Source organism: Rhinopithecus roxellana, chromosome 2 (genome assembly GCF_007565055.1).
Source record: "Rhinopithecus roxellana isolate Shanxi Qingling chromosome 2, ASM756505v1, whole genome shotgun sequence".
Lineage (NCBI taxonomy): Eukaryota > Metazoa > Chordata > Mammalia > Primates > Cercopithecidae > Rhinopithecus > Rhinopithecus roxellana.
Genome location: NC_044550.1, coordinates 111,592,369 through 111,600,499, shown reverse-complemented (window position 1 = coordinate 111,600,499; position 8,131 = coordinate 111,592,369).

Genomic DNA, 8,131 nt, shown 5'->3' with positions numbered 1-8,131 from the left:
TACAACTCTGAATTTAAGATATGAAATGAGATGGTCGATTGTTTAGTAATCACTAGAATTCTATTCCCTCCTGGAGGTATAAGTGCTGTCTTCTTAAATGGGAGAAATCTGTTTAAGTTTCATGATACATGCTGACACTGTGTATCTTACAAATAAAGATGCTCTCTCCAACTTTGGGTTAAAACATGCACAGTACATATAATTCTTGGTGACTGTAAATGAGATCTATCCATTACAGTAGCTTACTTTATTCATTTCAATACATTACTTTGAATACCTGCATTTGAATTAAATGAGGTTGCTGCCAGGTGCTGTGACTCACACCCGTAATCCCAGCACTTTGGGAGGCCAAGGAGGGCAGATCACCTGAGATCAGGAGTTGGAGACCAGCCTGGCAAACATGGTGAAACCCCGTCTCTGCTAAAAATACAAAAACTAGCCGGGTGTGTTGGTGTGTGCCTGTAGTACCAGCTACTCGGGAGGCTGAGGCAGGAGAATTGCTTGAACCCAAGAGGTGGAGGTTGCAGTGAGGCGAGATTATGCCACTGCACTCCAGCCTCGGCGACAGAGTGAGACTCTATCTCAAAAAAAAAACAACAAAAAAATGTGGTTGCTGAGAATGTCACACGTCTAGACCAATCAATTGCTCTTAATTATTTAAGTATAGACACGACCTTCTTTTATTATGCTCCTTATAAGTCAAACAAATATGGAGTGCAAAGCTTTTAAGACCTCTAAAATCTCTCCATCAGATGTATGCTGCTGTGAGAGTAGAAATTGCTTTCATGGAGATTTGGAAGGGAAAAAAATTTAAATAACGATGTGATTTAGTGTGCAGTTGGCAAATCAGCATACTTAAAATACATGAATATTAAAATAAAGAATGCAATAAACATAACTACTGACTTACAATGTATTGAGCAACTGACTTTTAAATAAGATTTTTTCCACTCAGATTTTCTTCATAGACCTTCAGAGTCCCTCCCATTGTTACTTTTTTCCAGATCACTGTTATGTAGAGGTTTATCCTGCTCACAGAATTCACCTGCATATTTAAATGGCATAATTACTATAAAAAGGCTCTGGGATACCTTTGGGCTCAGTACTTTAGTTGAGAAATTTTATACATAAAATGACACCTGGCTAATAAAAGGAAGCAAATCGGTATTTATTCAGTGTCTATTAAGTGCCAGGAGCTTCACCGTGTGTCTCATTTAATCACATTGCAACAGTCACAACAGTCCTTTCAATTTGGAGCAATAGTTGCTCTCAGTTTGGCAGACAAAGAAACCCAGCTTCATGTAGGTTAAGTATCTGCCCAACGTCACAGAATTTGTGGAGCAAGGATTGGGACCCAGACCTCTCTGTATCAAAGGCCTTGGCTTATTTTCCCATGAGCTCTGCCTGCAGACACCAAACTACCTCTGGAAGGAGAAAGAAAATGATTTTTTTGTTTGTTTGTTTTAAACAATAGAGCCTTTATCTCTCTTGTGTCACATTTTACTTTAGGGTTTAACACAAGTCTGTGAACATCCAGAAACACTGGCTTCATGTTGCTCCATCATTCCCAGTAAGAAGTATACCAAGAGGCTGGGTGTGGTGGCTCATACCTGTAATCCTAGCACTTTGGGAGGCCGAGGCAGGTGGATCACCTGAGTTAGGAGTTTGAGATCAGCCTGGTCAACATGGCGAAACCCTGTCTCTGCTAAAAATACAAAAAGTTATCTGGCTGTAGTGGTACGCACCTGTAATCCCAGCTACTTGGGAGGCTGAAGCAGGAGAATCACTTGCACCCGGGAAGCGAAGGTTGCGGTGAGCCGAGATCGCACCACTACACTCCAGCCTGGGTGACAAGAGCAAAACTCTGTCCCCCCAGAAAATAACAGAAGAATTATACAAAGAAATTGATGGGACTTATGAAATTTTCCAGGCTTCAGGCTGAATAGACCACTTTTATATGGAAGGCATACCTCAGATATCTTAGATAAAGAAATGTTTTATTTGATAAAAAAAATTTTGAGCTTCTCCTTGTAATATTTGTTTTCTTAAATTGCCTCTCCTCCTTCCTCCACACAATCATTAGCCTCTCTGAAAAATAAAGATACGTTATCTTTTTAAATTGAAACAAACTTTTATCTTTTAAGATTATTTGCCATTATCTAATCTATTTTGTTTAAATGAAGTTCATACTTACAAGAGGGATTGAAAGCGAAGAGACATTTGCCTCTAAATTGAGATAGCAGATGTTGCAAACCCAGTAAATGGCTTTAAAAACAATACAGTTTACAGCAAAAAGTAAACTTCTCTGAAAGAAAACACTTCAATCAAAATAACAATACACTTGGTCAGCTTTAAAACTGATGTATACATTTTGTGTGTTTTATGTTTGCTTTTAGTCAATCTACATTTCCTTGTATCTTTCACCCATTCTTTTTAATTCTAATCTTTTTCCTACAGAAAAGGATGTTGTAATTATTAGATTAAAGTGGACATTAGTTTCTTGATGCCAAATCGTGTTCTGTCTGGTGCAGCGTATTTTCTCAAGAGAGAAAAATCCAAAACCTAATGCCTCTATGTGAAATATACATGTGTAGTGTAAAACAAAGGATCACGCAGGCTGGATAAAGACAATGAAAGACTTTGGGTGGCTTCTTACCGTTCTCTGAGGCCCCATGAGCCATACCACCTTCAGCCCTTCCACCCAGATTCTCTCCCTTTTTTGAGGACGTTTTCTGTCTCTCTCTCTCTCTCTCTTTTTTTTTTTTTTGTAGTTATTGAAGCTTTAAAACATGATAGAAAAGAAATTCTCATTTAAAACATTTTAAAAGAGAGTAAGATAAAAATATTTCACAAAAATATCAGTCGACTCAGGAAAATGAATTGGGAAGTCATTCTTCCGGTATTTAGCATTGTTCAAGTATGGATGCCTCGAAAAAGGCTGCAATATTTTAAATTCTTTCAGGTCTTTAAAAGCAGCAGAAAGCTTTGGTTAACAGTGCAGAATTTCCCTTATTTAGGTAAATGTTACACTGAAAGTAGTAATCCTTTTGAAATGCTAATTTTTTCATTTAAACCTATTAAGCTGGAGGAATTTGAGCATGTGTGAGGAGTCTTTTATTTCTTTGGTCATAACCGATTATTTTCTTGAACTTTTGGATGGCAATTATCATATCGTGTTACATGTCCTCAGTTTCAGATTTCCACAGACATGTAACGAAAACAATACAATCAATAGTGAAGATAATATATCAAATATATCAGTGCCCATTGCACTGATGAAATAAGAGCTAGGCTGTTACAGTCAGAAAAAAGCAAAACAAAAACCCAAACCAGTGAGCTGAGCACTCTGAGTTTCGGTGTTGTGTTTATGGGCCATGTGTGTATATTTAAATATGTATAGGGAAATAGCTTGTCTCCAAGGCAATTCAGTCACTACTCATTTAATGGAAGACGGATACTTTCAGAAAATATCTTAAATCACAGTGCAGCGCAAAGGAGCCAGTTTTTACACTAAATTTTCAGGAGTTGTATATGATTTAAGTTTTAGAGCTTAATTTTTGTGTCATTTGGCAAGGATGACAGCCCTGTGGGACCCTGTTGCCTTTCCCCTTGCACATGTTAGACAGATCTGTATCTCTTTTATTGGAGAAGTCTTCTAACACAGTTTGAGTCTATAGGAGTTCTGTAAGTGCATCATCATAATGTATCCCCAAAGCACAAACTTCGTAAACATTTGTAAACACATAGTGGATGAGATCATTAACTGTTTTAGGAAGAAAGCTGATCAGCAATGAAAGAAAAGAGGTTCTTATAAGGTAGCTAACCTAGGACCCACTGCCTTGTTCACTCACCTAGCATTGCATTGCCAAAGAAGTTAAAATCAACACTTACAGAGGATTATAGTATATTATGCTTTTCAGTAGAGATTCCAAGACTCCAGAATGGCTTGTGTTTCATGCAAGCATCTTTAGCGACTACCTGATGGCCAGCAGTCTAGCTAGATCTGAGTCAGAGATCATTGTGGCACTGTGGTGACTCCTGGAGATGGCAGTGTGTGTGTCCCTGGGACGACTAGCAGCAGCCAGAGAAATTCTTTCCTGGGAGGTGGCACAGCCTGCCGGAATTGGGCTTATGTGTATAGGGCTTATGTGTATATGGGAGAGGATGAGTTCAGAGAATTAGAGTGATCAAGACTGGTTCTTTCACGGTCAGTCCTAAAAATTTGCATCCTTCATTGTTAACATTTTTTTTTTTTTCCTAAATGAGAAGACTGAAGTACTGAAAAGTTATATTCTAAAAATGTTGGATATATTCAACCCTTCACCGCACCACATGTTGACTCTCACATCCCCTTAAATCCTTTATGCATTCTTTCTTTGCTGTTCTTTGTACATCATTCTGTTATTCAACTTGCTCCAATCAAAGCCCTGCATTCCTGTTTCTGCAGTCCCATTAAGGGCATATTGCCCACTCTGGGACTCTGCCAAGGGTCCTGCCTACTCTGCACTGTCACTTGGATGTACGTGTAGGTTCCAACCCTTGCAAAATGATGATGTTTTTCACTTCTAGGGTTTCTCGAGGTTATTCTGATAATTCTGAATTATTTCAACCGAAAGGCTATACGAATAAAATGTGCAGGATAATTGTCTTTTTCCCCTTTGGACATTGCTATAAAGAAGAATAGATGAAATTGGAATCGATTGTGGGCTCCGTCTCAGCCTGTCTTCATTGTGCAGCTAGTTCCACATAAGGTGTGAGTGGCAGATGATATACTAATCAGGAGCAATTTAGTAACTTAAAGACTTTCTTCTGAGCTAACAGAATTGCCCCATCTTAGAATAAAAGTCATAACCATACCACCAACTATATATATAAGCAGTTAAATTTTTTTGAGTGTACATTTGCTGCTATATCCTACAGATAAAACTGTAAACTGAAAATGCATTCATCTGCCTTTTAAGAGCCTAAAACTCTCAAAATGTGCGTATATTGTCCGTGAAGAATCTCAATATGAGTTTCAGGAGTTGGTCAAGTCATCCCCTGTAATTTTACTTTTCTCCTTTTATCTTGTAAAGTAGTCTTAGGTCTTTGGTTCACTCATCCAAAAAAAGATCATAGCATTGCAGTTATGGATTTTATTTCAGATGTTTATTTAAAGTTTTTAATGAATTTTGATATTCTTGTTGCCATATAGAACAAGATTTTAGCTGTGTTGGAGTATTTCCATTTGTAATATAGCCCAATATAATGCCAAATTAAATGGAAATAGTTGTAGGCCAAATTCTGTTGGATTATTATTTTTAGCTTCCTCTTTTCTTCTTTCAAACACTGCTTTAAAAATAACTATTATTTAAAAAAAAAAGGTACCCCTGAGTGCCATTTTCTTCTCTCAGCTTCACACAGAACTCCCTCAGAGTAGAATTGGTGTCAAAAAAGGTTGTGAATATAGTCAAGGTTTACTTGCAGTTTGTAGCTACCATAGGGTGTAATGGTTATTACATTTGGCAGAGTTCTCCAACTTGAGCTTGCAGCCGAATCACTGGAAGGGGCTTGTTAAGGGCACTGGATCCCATCTTAGACTCTAATTTTGTAGATCTGGGGTGGGGCTCCAGAATTTGCATTTCTAACAAGCTGTTAGGAGATATTGATATTGATGCTGACACACTGTGACCACCCACTGAGAACCTCTGCTTAATGGTAATGTCTGCATTCACATGTAACAGATACACATATGTGTGTGTGTTTGTGTGTGTTATATACACATATGTATTTTTTGCAAGTTACACAGTGTGCTCTGCAAGGCCCACCTATGGATCTGATTGTGACTGTCCTCCAAACCTTAGAGGACACTGGATAATGACTCTTTGGAATGGGTCCTGGCTGTAATGTCTCTAAAACAGTAAGTCTCTTGGGAAAAAAGCAAAATAATGGAAGTGAATTAAGAGAACAGAGTATTTGAGGTGACAGAAATAGGAGCATCTAGAGGACTTAGTGTACTATGTATCAACACTGCCCAAGGATGCATTTCTGTGGCTTTAAATAACTTGCAGAAACCTGAGGCAAGTTGTGATTAGTGAAGGAAAGGGACAGGAATCACCAAGAACAAAAGGAGCCATTGGATTACCTGGGGGTGTTATGTTATGTAAGAGCAGCCCTTTGAGATGAGTATTACCACCCTCATTTTACTGAAGAGAAATGTCCAGAGAAAGTACAGAACTTGCACAAGGTCATAAAACCATTATATGATAGAATTGAGATTCAAACCTCTTCATCTGGTCATCTGGTCTACATCTACATCTAGTGGAAAAGGAACAAGAATTTGCCATTTAGATCATACTCCCTTCCCCCACCCACCAATAAATCTTATTGCTAACTCTGTTTTGTTGTTTTTACTCTGTTAGCAACATCTTAATGTATCCTGATTGAAAAATACTATCAGAATTCAGGAGTATATACTATAAATGTAAAAAGAATAAATGTAAATTGTGTATGTGTATATATATCGGTATATACACACATTACATAAAATATATAGTCTATAAAATAAATATATAATGTGTATAGAATAGTGTATATAGTACATACTTCCAGTCCTTTTTATGCATTTACAAACATGTATGTGTATTTTTTATTCTAAATTAAATCCTACTACATGTATTTTTCTCAATTCTGAGCTTATTACTGAATTTAGTGGTAAACAAATTTAATGGTAAACAAGTCGTTTGCTGAACCTCACCAAACAATTTATATGAACTAACAATTTATAATGACTTCATTAGACAATTAATAACTTATATCCAAAGAGAATACTCATAGAGAAAAGCAGACTCATTTTTCTGTCTTACACTGTGTAAAGAGAATGATGTCAGTACATACAAATGCTCATTGCATTTTTCTTTTCTTTTTTTTTTTTTTTTGAGACGGAGTCTTGCTCTGTCGCCCGGGCTAGAGTGCAGTGGCCGGATCTCAGCTCACTGCAAGCTCCGCCTCCCGGGTTTACGCCATTCTCCTGCCTCAGCCTCCCGAGTAGCTGGGACTACAGGCGCCCGCCACCTCGCTTGGCTAGTTTTTTGTATTTTTAGTAGAGATGGGGTTTCACCGTGTTAGCCAGGATGGTCTCGATCTCCTGACCTCGTGATCCACCCGTCTCGGCCTCCCAAAGTGCTGGGATTACAGGCTTGAGCCACCGCGCCCGGCCTGCATTTTTCATTTAGGCATTCAATGACCACATACTTTCAATTGCTTAGTGTTTGCAAGAAAGCTGTTTTCCCTCTCAAAAAAAAAAAAAAAAAAAAAAAATACAGCAAAAAAGAAACTGGCCAAGGGCTAATTTGCAAATCAAAGAAAAAGGTATTGTTATGTAAGAAGTCAGAATAAGATATTTTCATTGCTTTCTGAGTTTCACCTTGTGTTACTTGTATGTGCTATAGCCTTTAGTCCCACAACGTAAAGAGCAAATCTTTGAGTTTTACAACCATCTTACAAAATCATTTTTGTAAAAGACCATGCAGCAACTACCTATAAAACTAATGTCAGGAGTTTAGAGTAGTAGCCTGACAAAGAAACTCACTCCTCTCCTCTTCTCATCCAGCGTTGGTTACGTAAACATCAGCCTGAGAAGGACAAAGTTTTGTTGTTTGGAAATGGCTCCAGAAACTCAACCTTTAAACACTTCCATTTGTATTGAAAACTCTGGCTATTTTTGGAGTGCTGTGCTTTGACTTTGGTTGGTTTTGCATTTGTTTTGGAGAATAACAAATATCTTTTAAATGTTTTAGTAATTAGAGAAGGCAGATACCTTTGTCTATAAAGCCAGTTATGTTTTCCACATTTCAGTGGCAACCCAGGCTAAAAGATGGTGAAGGTGTATTCAAGAAGAATAAAGCTAGGTAACAGAGTGGAGAGCTGTCTATAAAGGAGTATGTGTGTTATAATTCTGGAGATCCTGGCTGGTGGCTAAGGTAAGCAGATCTGACTGTGTTACTTAGCTTTCCACAGATAATTTATGGAACACCTCAAGGAACAGCTTTCAGATTTTACAAGTTATTTTTATGAATATTCTAAGAAAGTCCTTTATTATGTATTTATTTATTTTGATACAGGGTCTTGCTTTGTCATCCAGGCTGGTGTG